Source organism: Neophocaena asiaeorientalis, unplaced genomic scaffold, assembly GCF_003031525.2.
Source record: "Neophocaena asiaeorientalis asiaeorientalis breed wild unplaced genomic scaffold, Neophocaena_asiaeorientalis_V1.1 scaffold156, whole genome shotgun sequence".
Lineage (NCBI taxonomy): Eukaryota > Metazoa > Chordata > Mammalia > Artiodactyla > Phocoenidae > Neophocaena > Neophocaena asiaeorientalis.
The window spans coordinates 1,067,043-1,081,850 of record NW_020173773.1 but is presented as its reverse complement, the minus strand read 5'-3'; positions in this window follow the sequence as shown (position 1 = coordinate 1,081,850).

Genomic DNA, 14,808 nt, shown 5'->3' with positions numbered 1-14,808 from the left:
GGACTTTACTTAAATCCTGATTGAAAAAACTTGTAAAAACACAAACAAAAGAAAGGACAGATCAGGGAAATGTTTAACACACACTGGATATTTGGAGGATATTAAGGAATTTTTATTAGTGTGGTTGATAAATTTTAAATTCCTTACCTTTTAAAGAAACAATGAATTATTTAAGGATAAAATGATATAATGCTTTTCATTTTCTTCAAAATAACTCAGTTGGGGGGATAATGAAGGGTTCAAATGAAACAAGATTGGCAGTAAATTGATCATTGTCAAGATTGGGTGAGGAGTACATGAATACGTGTAAGTTCATTATACTATTTTCTCTACTTATATGTTTGAAATTTTTCATAATAAAAAGTTTAAATTAACTATTTAATTTTAAAAGACTACCAGAAAAAACGGGGGGGAGTATCAGGATACATACCCTCTATTAGGCATATTGTGGTGAAATTTCATCTCCCAGAATACAGGGGAAATTCTTAAATCTTCCAGAGAAAAGAAAAATAATTTACCTATAAATAAACAAGAATCAGATTGGCATCAGGCTTTTCATTAACAATAATAGATGTTTGAAGATGATGGAGTGAGATTGTCAAAGTTTTGAAGGAAAATTCTTTCCAACTTAGAATTTTCTACTCTGACAAAATATCTATCAAGTATGAGAATAAAGTTTGTAAGAACTCAGAAAGTTTAATTCTCATTCACACTTTCTGAGGATGTTGCTTGAGGACACTTGGAGCAAACTGAGAATGAAAACCAAGAAAGATACAGCTGTGATTTCAAGAAGAATGCGGCAGAAAGAGGTAGATGTGTCTTCAAGAAGAAAGATGTAATAAATTCCAAGCAATAGGAAGAATTGGTAGGAATATTATAGAAAAGGCATATGTTCTTCTGCTAACGAGAGAAGCATAAACAAAAATTACAAGAGACAAAAATAACTGTATGAAGTATGAAAACTGTTCATCCTCACAAGTAAATAAAAAATACACATTTAAATAACAAGATACCATTTTTTTAACCTATCAGATTATCACAAAAATGTTTGGAATTATATTACCCAGTGAGGTTAAGATTGTGTGAAATAAACAACTTGTCTATTTTTGGTGTGATAGGTAGAATAATGGCTCCCAAAGATGTCTATGCCCTAATCCCAGGAACTCATGAATATATTACCTTACACAGCAACAGCAATTTTGCAGATGTGATTAAGAGCACGAACCTTGAGATGGGGAGATTATCCTTCTTTATCCAAGTGGACCCAATCTAATCACATGAGCCCTTAAAAATGGAGAGCTTTTCCTGGCTGGATCAGAGAGATGAGACAATGGAATGCAGAAAAGTCAGCTGGAAGATGGCAGGATGAGAAGGATTCAATACCCATTGCTGTTTCTGAGAAGTAGGGGCCATGTACGCAGCAGAGAAAGGCCCCTAGGAGCTAAGGGCAGCTGCCAGCTGCCAGCAGCAAGGAAACGGGGACCTCAGACCAAACCCATGGAATTGAATTCTCCCACCTGATTGAACAAGGAAATAGATTCTGCCCTAGAGCCAACAGAAAGGAATGAAGTCCTAATAACAACCTGATTTTAGGCCAGTGAGAGCCATACCAGACATCTAACCTGCAGAAATATAATAAAGGTATATAGTTTAAACCACTAAGTTTGTGGTAATTTCTTACAGTAACGGTAGAAAATTAACATAGTTGGTAAAAGTATAGATTGGCAAAATCCTGTAGGAAAGCAATATTAAAATATGTAATCAGAACTTTAAGAGTATTTATATCCTTTAACCAAATAATTCTACTTCTGGGAATACATACACAGGAAATAGTCATAAATATGGAAAACCTCTTATTTAAAAAAAATATTTGTCACAGCATTATTTATAGTAGCAAAAATCTAGAAGAAAAATATTAATGTTTAACACTAAGGAAAAGGTTAGACCAACAAATCCATCCAAAGAAACATTATCCAGCAAATAAAAATTAGGTTTATAAGTATTAAATAAAAATATGCTGCCATGTCAATTACTTAAAGACTTTTAAAAAGTATCAATACATAGAAAAAATATCTCAGAGAAAAACACAAAAACATTAGTAGCATCTGCATTAGAGAAGAGGTGACTTTAAATACACTTTCCATTTCTCTGCATTTCCCAGTTTCCTTTAATGAGTGTAAATTCCCTTAATCTGCTGGAATAAGGCAGATGAGTGCAAGCATGGATGATGTTAGCACCTCTCCGACGGTGGGTGGGTTTTTACTCATTACATGTAACTTGACCTGGCTTTAAGGGTAGATGAATTAGGCAGCTTTCTCCATAGTATAAATTTAAGAAAAACCAGGAAGGCCTGTGGGCATTTCACACAACAAAGATAGAGCAGGAATGCTTGGCTTGGCAAATCCTAAGGAAATACATTGACTTCTTTCAAAAGAAATTCTATTCAAAAGCAGTAGAGAGAGCAGGGGACATACAGGTAGCTCCAGTATAAATTATAAAAGTATCCTTTTTTCTACTGTACTTTTAATTTTTTTCCTTTTGATAAACTTATTTTGGAATAATTTTAAATTTATAAAAGTTGCAAAGATAGTACACAGATGTCCTATATGACCCTCACACAGTTTCCCCCATTGTTAACATCTTACATTTCTCAAAAAGTAGAAACTGACACTGGAACATTATTAACTAAACCTCAGATTTATTTGGATTTCACTAGTTTTTCCATTAATACCCTCTTTCTATTCCAGCATCCAATTCATGGTACCACATTGCATTTAACTGTCGTGTCTCTCCGGTCTCCTCTGGTTTGTGAGTTTCTCAATCCTTCCTTATTTTTCATGACTTTGACAGTGGATTTGTCTGATGTTTTTCTCATGACTATACTGAGGTTATAAGTTTTTGGAAGAAATAGCACAGAGTTGAAGTTGTCTTGTTGCATATCAGATGGTAGATGACACACACATGACATCACTGGTGATGTTAACCTTCATCACTTGGTTAAGCCAGGGTTTGCAAGGCTTCTCCACTGTGAAATTAGTAGTGTCCCCTTTCCCTACTCTAATCTTTGGAGATAAATCACTAAATCTAGCCCACTCTCAAGGGGAGGTGGATGATAATTAAGGTTCACCCCCTGGAGAAGGATGTATCTGCATATTTCACCTAGAATTCTTCTCTAAGAAAGATTTGTCTCTTCTCCCCCATTCATTCATTCATTCACTCATTTATATCAGTATGGACTCATGTATTTTTATTTCATACCTTAGTTTATAATCCAACACTTCATTATTTATTTTGTTACTCAAATTATTCCAGCTTTGATCATCAGGAGCTCTTTCAAGTTGACTCCTGTGTTCCTTTGACATGCCCCATCCTTTTGGTTGATTGTGTACTGTCTTCCTGGTACTACAAGATGCTCATTTGTGTTTTCCCTGTCCCAGCCATAGAATCAGCTGTTTCTCCAAGAAGCCCTAAGGAATGGTATTTAGAAACCAAGATCTGACACTGGGTGTGCTTACTGCTACTCAGTCTACCGTAACTTTATAAGTTTCATGTATCTACATCTTCACTTTCGTTATAGCTATAAAAAGGCTCTAATCTTTGTTTCAATTCTGGGACTACTAAAAGATCTTATAGCAATCCTAATGTCTTTGCAGTTTCTATTGAGAAGGTATTTTAAAAATACTTTTCTATTTCTCTATGAGTATAAATAGTCTCAACTTTTCTTCCCAAATGTCATCAATAGCTTATTTCTCTACAGAGGAATTTTATTTGTGCTTTAAAATTTTATTTTTTTCGAAAAGTAGCATACGATATTCTTCATTTGTAATTCTCTACTATTTCCTCTCTGAGTCAAACTGCCCTCACTCATTCACCTGTATATTTTTTAAAGACAGACTCTTTTTTCCTTTTAAACTACTAAGAGGCAGCAAACAGAAAAGATTTTACTTTGTCTTGTTTAGTTTTCAATAAAGATTTCTTTATAGTCTCCCAACACATATCCCACTCCATCTCCCTGCCCTCCCGAACACAAAAATCTCTGAAACAGCTGTCATTATATCCAAAATGACACAACTAGGAATTTGTTTCTCTGACTTAAAGTTCTAATTCTAAAATATAAACATAATACTTCCTAACTAAATATGGTGGGTTGATCATGTGGGACAGGAAGCAATAGTGAACAAGGATTTCAACAAATTTTAGGAAGATAAATTAGGATTTGTTAACACACTTAGCAGAGCTGAAGTATCATAAAGCTTAAGTGCCTCCACAGGGAAATGTGGATGAAAAGTGGGCCACATTGTCCCCAGAGAGCACTGGAAAAGCTTAGGACTGAGAAGCCCCATGTAGCCAAGCAGGCAGGGATGAGGCACAGGGCTCACAGGAGAGTGAGACTCTCCTCCGCAACCCAAGCGGTCAGGATCTCCAATTTGTGCCCACTCTGCCAGGGGAGAACCAACGTTCATTCTCAGGGAAATTTAATCAGATAGGCTCTGGGCTCAGGAGCATCAGGAAGAGCACAGGGCAGCAGAAAGCACAGATATGAAAGCAGAGTGAGCTTGGTGAAGTTGTTTGCACAGCCTGAACCAACCAAACCGCCAGCTAAAACCCAGCGAGACTCTGCAGTCAAACTCACAGGGACACAAGCCTTGCTGTGCACATGGAGTTTCCCTTTTTTTTAAAGAGCTACTCTTAAATATGTTTATAAATAAAACAAATACAATTACTGTATATAAATAAATGTTAGAGGAAAACTTCTAACATGAAATACACTAAAATAAACCAAAAAAGAAGGGTATTTGGAGAAAATATACCTAATGCAGAAAACAGAGGTAACACAGACAAAACTTAGAACCTTCAAGATAAAGGTTTGTTTTTATGGAAGAAAGTGGAGGGATGACACTATACATAAAATAAGAATAAGATGTTACGTATTTTTTTAAAAAACATAATTGATTATGGAAGAGCTCCTAGAAATTAAATAAATATGATAGACAAGATAAAAAATTTAGGAAAAAGGGGGTTAGGGACTAAATACAAGGAAATCCCCCATAAAGTAGAACAAAAAGAAAAGAAAAATAGATTGGAAAATATGAGAAATTAGAGAATAAATTCTGCAGGTCCAATATCTCACTGGAGTTTCACAACAGGAAGAGCAAGGAGATTAAAGGGGAGGAGATTACCAAAGAAATAATACAAAAGATTCCCAGAATTGAAAGACATGAATCTCAAGTTTGAAAGCATCCTCAAGAAGTCAGCAAAATCAATAACAGGAATTTTATCATGAAATCAGAACAACTGAGATAAAAGATTCTCAAAGCTTATAGAGAGAAAACAATACACACAGAGATCTATGCTGAGAATCAGTATTGCATCAGATTTCTCAGCAGCAGTACTGGAAGCTAGAAGGCAATGAATCAATGCCTCCCAAATCTGAAGGAAAAACTTTTTTAACCTAAAAAATTGTACCCAACCAAACTATCTACCAAGTATGGCAGTAAAGAAAAATATTTTATAGTATGCAAGGATTCAAAAAATTTACCTGTCATACACACTTTCTTGGGAAAGTACTGGAGTATGTTCTCTATCATTGCAAGGGAGTAAGTCAGTGAAGAAGACATGGAAACAGAGAATCCAACAATAAAAAGGTGCAAAAGAAAGAACCTGGACAAAAGCCATGAACAAGGCTTAGAAAACAACCAGTTCATGTGGGAGCATAGAGGGAAGTGGAAGGGAGGTCTGAGGTGTTTGAGAATTTTGAAAATACTATTGCTTGTACATGACAGATTTTTTGGAGTATTCAGATGAAATAGCAGTAGGTAAGTAGAAAGCAAAGCAAATGGAAAAAATGAGGAAATTATTAACCCTAGGTTAAACAAAACTTACATATAAAAGAAAGCATAATCACAGCATACTACTTGGAGCAATTATGGGACACATTTATATAAACATAATACTATAAATATTGTGATATAATTATATTAGGAGAATATTAAGAGAATGAAGGGGAGATAATTAAGAGAAGGTGTTAGAAAGCTAGTTCCTCATCTACAATAACAGAAAGTTAATGGATAACATCTAAAATTGATAAATTAATAAATCATAGTATATACATATACAGATATATGTGTAAATTGTCCCTGACTTGCGGTTTGACTTACGGTTTTTCAAATTTAAGATGGTGCAAAAGCAATATGCATTCAATAGAATGCATACTTCGAATTTTGAATTTTGATTTTTTTTTTTTTTCCAGCTAGCAACATGTGGTACAATACTCTCTTGTGATGCAGGGCAGCAGCAGTGAGCCACACCTCCCAGTCAGCCAGTATCATCAGGGTAAACAATGGATATAATTACAACCATTCTGCTTTTCACTTTCAGTACAGTATTCAACAAATTACATGAGATATTCAACACTTTATTATAAAATAGGCTTTGTGTTAAGTGATTTTGCCCAACTGCAGGCTAATGTAAGTGTTCTGAGCACAATTAAAGTAGGTGAGGCTAAGCTATAATGTTTGGTAGCTTAGGTGTATTAAATGCACTACAACTTACAATATTTTCACTGAGATGGATTTATTGGGACGTAACTGCATCGTAAGTTGAGGAAAATCTGTATATGGAAATATGGAAGTAAATACCAGAAGAAAAAGCTACAAGAATTTAAAGTGGTTACTTCTACAGAACAGGACTGGGAGGGAGGTTCAGTAGAAGTGGGGCAGAGGATTAGTACTGTTTTAATAATCCTTTTACTATCACTTAATTTTCTAAACACATCAAGGAAAGTAACAAATGAAATCCGTGGAGCATCATTTTAGTATTAATAAATTTATCAGATCCTTTTCGCAAAAGGGCTTTTGTTGGAGCGAAATCTGGAGAGAGCATATGAAAGTAAGAAGATTTCACAAATTTCTTTAACCCATACTGTTGGTACTGTTTCTGGGACTCGGTCCGGGCCCCGTCCTACTCTGCCCTTCCTTGTCTTACTCTACGGTCATTACCATTTTATCCACATCTAGACCTTTAATTACTCTCAATAAATTGATGACCCCCAAATCCTAACTCCAGCTCAGACCTAGAATCTAGTCTGAACTTTGTCACTAATGAGACATGCGACCTGGGGGGAGTCACTTCTCTTTGCCTCTGGGTTGCCTTGTCTGTAAAGTGAAGTACTCGGATGAGTGATCTCTTACGCCTTCCGCAGATAAGAGTGGTAACGAAGGAGACACGTTTGTGTGGGTCTCGTTGTGGTAGGACTCCTCCTGAAATGTTAATCTGGAGCGGGAAGTGGACTCACGGAGCACTTATGCTGGCATTCTGAGATACACATACATATTCCAACATTCTGGAACCTCAAGTTCCCACTTTTCTCCTAATGGCTGAGCATTTGAAACTGCTGCCCTCTACTGCACAGAAATAATCCCACCAGGAAGGCTAGGAGGCCTCCAAGAACCAAAGCCAGCCAGGACAAGGCCCTCTGGGAGGCAAGTGAGTCACAGGAACTAACCTATAAAGCAGTCAGAAAATAAATGAAAAATCAAGCTATAAAAATCTGCTTAAGCAAATACATTCTGCTCCAGTACTTCAGATATGACCTCATCATTACCCTCAAGTTTTGCTTACTCCAGCCCCCTGATAGCCAGGCAAATTAAGGTAGGACAAGCAAGGGGGCCAAGGGATGCTGCCACATTCCAGAGGACTCCAGAAAACTCCAGAAACAAGTCCCTGGGAGTGTCACTATTGGAAGGCCACTGAAAGATGGATACAAGGATAGGGTGAGGCAAAAAAGCACTTTCCTAATAGCTGTTAGTTGAAAGAGTACTATGGGCCCTTAATTTGATCACCATTAGGGTATTCTCATCTCTGAGAATAGGCCAATAAGCAAAGTAGTTAGTCTTACAACTTTGTTCTCTGCGGGGATAAGTTTTCAACTTCCACCTGCAACCCAAAGTACAACTGTAGCTTTGTGTTTGTTTTTCTTCTCACTCCCCAGAAGCAAGTTATCAAGATTCCCATTCCATTTCCCAACAGCTCAGTAAATGGGATTGAATAGAATTTAGTGTCCTCTGGCCTTTTTCTCTGCTGAGACAACCCAACCAGTGCCAAATTCAGCCTGCCAAATGCACTGCCCCTTAGTATGGCTTTTATGAGCAGTGGACAGATGTGGGCTGAGAATACAAGAAAGGGAGGGGGGAAAAGTATGAGAAAAACTTTTCCATTGAAACAACTACACTTATCTAAATATAGCCCAAGTCTACTCTCGAATGTTGGTTAGTTACTCCCAGAACTGCTCTTTGCTATTCCCCGCAACTACACACACACATACACACACACACACACACACACACACACACACACACGCTTTCCTATAAAGAGGAAATGTAGCGTAGGCTCAAGAACAGTAATTGGCTTGGGACTGGTGTTGCATAACCTTGTCGTGATTCCCCTTATTTCACACTGACTTGAGCACAGCCCTGGCGACAGCCATCTGGTTCTGATCATCATCTGGTATCTCTCTTGTTGTGCTTAAAATCCTTCCTCCTTTGAGACTGTAGGCCAAACCAATCTCTTACCAAGTTGCCTTTCAATTGAACTGCTAATTGTGAAGTTCACTGAGAGCAACTGCTCTCCCTTCACTATTAGTTTTTTCCATTCCTCCTCAACCTTGACAACTTAGGAGTTGCAACACACAACTACTACATTACTTTTCTCTTTCAAAAGCTATAGTTGGTGCACATAGCATTTTTTAGAATGTTGTTGGGATTAGGAGAAGGCACGGCAGGAAGCAGATAGCATAGTAATGAAAAGCAGGGGTTTTAGAGTCAGATAGAGGTGGATTTTCATTCCTACTGTTCCATCTACTAAGTTACGGAATTTTAGATGTTATTTAAACTTTCTCTTTGATCAATGAATTATTTTTCAATGTATTTTAAAACTCAAAACGCATAGGGAGTAAGACATCTATTTTTTCTTCTTAATTGAGGTAAAACTTCGAAGAGTAAACCAACTTATCAGTTCTAATAACTTTTATGTAGATCCCATAGGATTTTCTTGGTAGATGGTCATATCATCTGCAAATAAAGACAGGTTTACGTCTTCCTTTCCAAGCTGGATGCCTTCTGTATCTTTTGCTTGCCTTATCACACTGGCTAAAACTTCCATACAACATTGAAGTGGTGAGAATGGACATACTGCCTTGTTCCTGATTTGGGAGAGAAAGCATATAATAGTTCACCATTGTGATATCAAATTGTAGATTCTACATACATGACATTTGTTTATCTCATTCATCCCTCTATCCCTAGTTCAGTAAGACTTTTTATCAGCAAAGGATGTTGAATTATGTCAAATGCATTTTCTTAATCTATAATTTGTCTTTTTTAGGCTGTTAGTATGGTGAATCACATTGATTCATTTTCAAATGTTAAACCAATCATGCATTCCCAGGATAAATCCCACTTTGTTATAATACATTATCCATTTTATATATCATTGGATTCAATTTGCTAAAATGTTAAGAATTTTACACCTATGTTCATGGCAGCCAGCCTCTAAGATGGCTCCTAATGATCTCTGCCACCTTTAAGCAGTCCCTTCCAGTATTGCACAATAAATGACCAATACAAAATTCAGTAAGTGTTGCTATGTGACTCCTGAGATTAGCTTATAGAAGCGGTGGCTTCCATCTTGCTTGCTCTCTCTCTTGCTTGGATCACTCATGCTGAGGAAAGCCAGCTTCCGTGTTATAAGCAGCAATCTGGAGAGGCTCCAATAGCAAAGGAACTGGGGACTCTTGCCAACGGCCACATGAGTGAGTTTAGCATCAGATTCTCCAGCCCTAGTCAAGCCATCAGATGATTTCCACCTTGGATGACAGATTGATTGCAACCTGATGAGAGAACCGGAGCCAGAACCATGCGGCTAAGCCTGGATTCTGAATCTTCAGAAACTATAAGAAAATATATATGGTTTTGTTATGCAGCAAGAAAAAAATAATACAGACGTCATTAAATTATGTGGACACAGTTCGATCCTTTCGGCCTTGCTTTTAAGCTTTGTTAGGCTGCACAAGAACTGCACTTAGTCTAAACAAGAACTTTCTTAGTACACTACCCAATAATGTGAATTACGAGGTTTTCCACTCCAAGCACGGTCCTTTCAGATGGTTCTTTCCTCAGCCTCAAGTAGTTTCTCTACACACATGTGATCATACTCAACTGAATACTCAAAGAAGTGCCTTTGCAGATCTTGTTTTCTTTGTGCAGCTCTCTCTTCTCTAGTATGCTGTGCTACGAACTCCAGCTACTTTGGCTTTCCCAAACTCCTAGCTCTATTTCCTCAACTCAGGGAGACAGACATATTTTTCCTAGTTCCTCCTTCCTGGGCTATTGCCTGCAAATCCTCTCCAGGCAGCCATCTGGGACAATCACAGGGCTTACTTCATTTGTGTCCTGTCTCCCAGGGATTACTGACCTTCACTGCCTGATGGCCAATGTCTTCAGTGCCATTGTTTCATTTATTTAATCTGTTTTTTTAGTTGTTTCAGGTAGGAGGGCAAACCCAGTTAGTCTCTCTCAAGCTCCAGAGAAACAGACCAATAGGATGTGTGTATATATTGAGAGATTTGTTTCAAGTAATTAGCTCATGCAATTGTAGAGACTGGTAAATCCAAAATCTGTAGGGTAGGCCAGAAAGCTAGAGACCAAGGGAAGAGCCAATGTTGCAGTTCAAGTTCAAAGGCCATCTGCTGGCAGAATTCCTTCTTGCCCAGGACAGGTCAGTCCTTGCTCTATTAGGGACTTCAACTGTGATTGGAGTTGAAGGGATTGCCTGCATAAGAAGGGTAATCTGCTTTACTCAAAGTCTAACAATTTAAAGGTTAATCTTACCCAAAAACACTGTCACAGAAACATCCAGAAAAATGCTTGACCAAATATCTGTACATTGTGGCCCAACCAAGTTGACACATAAAATTAACCATCACAGTAAAATATAAAGAAAATAAACAATTACACTGATTGTTAGGAACCAAGATTTTCAGCTTAAGAAGGGACACAAATATAAAGTCCAAAAAGTACCTGATTTTTAAAAATTGGAATTATCAGTATAACACATCATATTTTTCTTTTCACAACAAACAAAATGTATTTTCTAGCTCAGTCTCCTAAAAGAGTCTAGAACCTCTAGCAATAAATACTACTAGTGCCTAGATATTTACAGTATCTAAATACCATTTCTTATTCAAAGGAACCAAGGCTTTTTGGAGAAATGGCTTCCTTTGACAAGTTGGACTCCTTTCCCACTGCTGGGCACCACTGGGTATCTCTATCTTTAAAGGGCTTGCAATCTCATTTGAAGGTGACCTCAGTGAGGTTTGGAGGAATTATCCAGATTTAACTTGTATTGGAAGTATGCAGAACCATCTACAAAGTATTTTTTATCAAAAAAAAAAAAAAAAGCCTGAATCTGATCAAACTTCAGATACAACTACAGTTTTCAGGAAATATGGAAGATAGAGGAAAATGCTAAAGGACACCATGAACATGAAATCCAAAATCTGCAAAATGACACTGGAAAAACAACTAATTTTTTCCAACTAATAAATACTTTTTAAAAAAGAGGGAGGAGGACCTAGATAGGTTAAAAACAGACAAATAGTCAAAGGCAATAAATGAACTCAAGCAGAGTCTGATTCAAATAAATCAATATTAAAAAGACAAATATGTGATACTTGGGGAAATGTGAACACTGTTTGGATATTAGATGATGTTTTGATCCATTCAGGCTTACTATAACAAAAATACCATAGACTGGGTGACTTGTAGACAACAGAAATTTACTTTTCACATATCTGGAGGCTGGGAAGTCTAAGGCCAAGGTGCTGGCAGATTTACTGTCTGGTGAGTTTCCACTTACTGGTTCATAGATAAATGGCTATCTTTTTTCACTGTGTCCTCACAGGGAAGAAGGGGCAAGGGAACTCTCTGGGGTATCTTGTATAAGGGCACTAATCCTATTCATGAGAACTCCACCTTCATGACCTAATCACTTCCCAAAGGCCTCACCTCCTAACATTATCACACTGAGGGTTAGTTTTCAATATATAAATTCTGGGAGGACACAAACATCCAGTCTATAGAAGATAATATAAAATAATTATATTAAGGTTTTTATGTAGAATTAAATTTAAAGTAACTCACTGGGGTTTGGGAAGTGGGAATTAAATGAAACAGGATTAGCCAATGTTAATTGTTAGGAACTAAGTAACAAAGGGTCATTATTCTGTTCTCTACTATTGTGTACGTTTGAAATTTTCTGATTAAAAAATTAACAAAACGAGTGGGTCTCTGGGTTCACTTTCCAGCTTTGCTTCTTACTGGATAGATATAAAATCTTAAACAATTTACTTAACCTCTAAGCCTCAGTTTCCATATGGACCAAACAGTAAGAGTTCTCACCTCATAGGAAAGTAATAAGGATTAGATGAGACAATGTACATAACATGCTTAATACATGCCTGGCTCACGGTTAAGCACCATAATGAAATGCTGGGCATAGTTATCATTACTTAATTACTCACTTTGTATGTTCATGAGATTTAATCTCCCTTCTGTCAAATTTCAGATCTTTTAGAAATACATAAATTAGGAGAAATTTTAAACTTTAAAACGAAAGCTGTCAAGTCTCATTTCAATCTTATTCGTATCACCTATGTTTATTTTACCATATAAAATATATATATTATGAGTTCTACATATCATTTTGTTAAAAAAAACAAACAAACAACTTTGCCTGCCAGAAGAAAATCTGTGAAGGAACACTTCCTGAGAAGTAGAGTCACTGAGACAGAAATAAGAAAACTGATGTGGAAACAATGAGGCATGAAGCTATGACGATAGACTTTTCGTTCTTACATTGTCCTTTGTTCAGAACTTTGAAAACGCTATGTCTATATAAACATATTTGGTGTCAACACTGACTCACTGAGCTTTTGGCAAGCCTATTAGGCCTCTCATCTTTAAGAGGCCATAATAAAATACTGAATTCATGTATTACACTACAGGACTCATGTTAAGCCTCTCCCAGAAAAGCTATAACTCCAAGTGGATTACTTTGAATTCTTATAGCATATTTGCTTCATACACCAGTCTGAATTACATCATCAAATTTCACAAAGACGTTCCAAGTAATGCCCAAGCTCAGAGAGAACAGCATATGAAGACCATGTTGTTCTACACTACAGTAGTGCACTGTCAATATTCCATTATCTGAAGGTACGTTTACATCCCCCCAACTTTACCACAGCTCATTTTACCTCCAAGTTCTCTCACAGCTGTACCTAACTAGTTAATGTGAATACCCATGGTTTATCCTTTGAGCCTTCATAAAAGGAAAAACATCATAGTTACTAAGAATGAATTATCCAAAAATTTATGAGAGAAAAACACCCCACCCATAATGCCATCACCTTAACGCATCGTTTTACTTTTCACTTCTCATTCAGCTTGAAATATAGTATTTTTAAACAAAATTATTCATTAACTTTCTCTTGTCCCCTATCATCCCTTGTTTTAGGAAATGCTAAGCCAAAGATGGATAAAATTTAAAAAGAGCACTATTTAGGGTGGTTCCTTTCTAGCAGTCTGAGATATCTGCAAAATCAAATCGTCTCCAGAATGTTTGTTTCCCAGCCCCATCCATCCATCCTGTTTGTGCTGTTCTTGTCAAGTGAAATCTTCTTCACTCTTTGCCCCACCCCTTGTCTATTTTTCCAAAGCCAGAACACATTCAAACTTTTCCCCTCTCACCCTTGGTTGTTGATCTCTAAATTAAGTCAACATCTCCAAGTCAGTGATTCTCACTTCTGGCTGCCCTTTACAATCATTGAATGTTTTTTACAAATTAGCTACCCAGGCCTTCCACCAGACTGAGAATCATAATCTCTAGGACTGGAGTATGTTTTTCTTAAAGCTCTCCAAGTGATTCAGAGAAACTACAGGGCTTGGAAACCACTGTTCTAGCGATTACAATTGTACTGGTCAGGCCTTGCAAATTCCATCTTCCATTCTTCTACCAGTATTTGTACTGGTATTTTTTTTTTAACATCCTTATTGTAGTATAATTGCTTTAAAATGGAGTGTTAATTTCTGCTGTATAACAAAGTGAATCAGCTATATGCATACATATATCCCCATATCCCCTCCCTCTTGAGCCTCCCTCCCACCCTCCCTATCCCACCCCACTAGGTGGTCACAAAGCACCCAGCTGATCTCCCTGTGGGATACAGCTGCTTCCCACTAGCTATCTATTTTACATTTGGTAATGTATATATGTAAATGCTACTCTCTCACTTCGTTCCACCTTACCTTTCCCCTTCTTCGTGTCCTCAAGTCCATTCTCTACGTGAGCATCTTTATTCCTGTCCTGCCCCGTTCGTCAGAACCGTCTTTTTTTTTAGATTCCATATATATGTGTTAGCATATGGTATTTGTTTTTCTCTTTCTGACTTACTTCACTCTGTACGACAGACTCTAGGTCCATCCACCTCACTACAAATAACTCAATTTTGTTTCTTTTTATGGCTGAGTAACATTCCACTGTATATATGTGCCACACCTTCTCTATCCATTCATCTGTCCATGAACACTTAGGTTGCTTCCATGTCCTGGCTATTGTCAATAGTGCTGCAGTGAACATTTTGGTACATGACTCTTTTTGAATTATGGTTTTCCCAGGATATATGCCCAGGAGTGGGATTGCTTGGTCATATGGTAGTTCTATTTTTAGTTTTTTAAGGAATCTCCATACTGT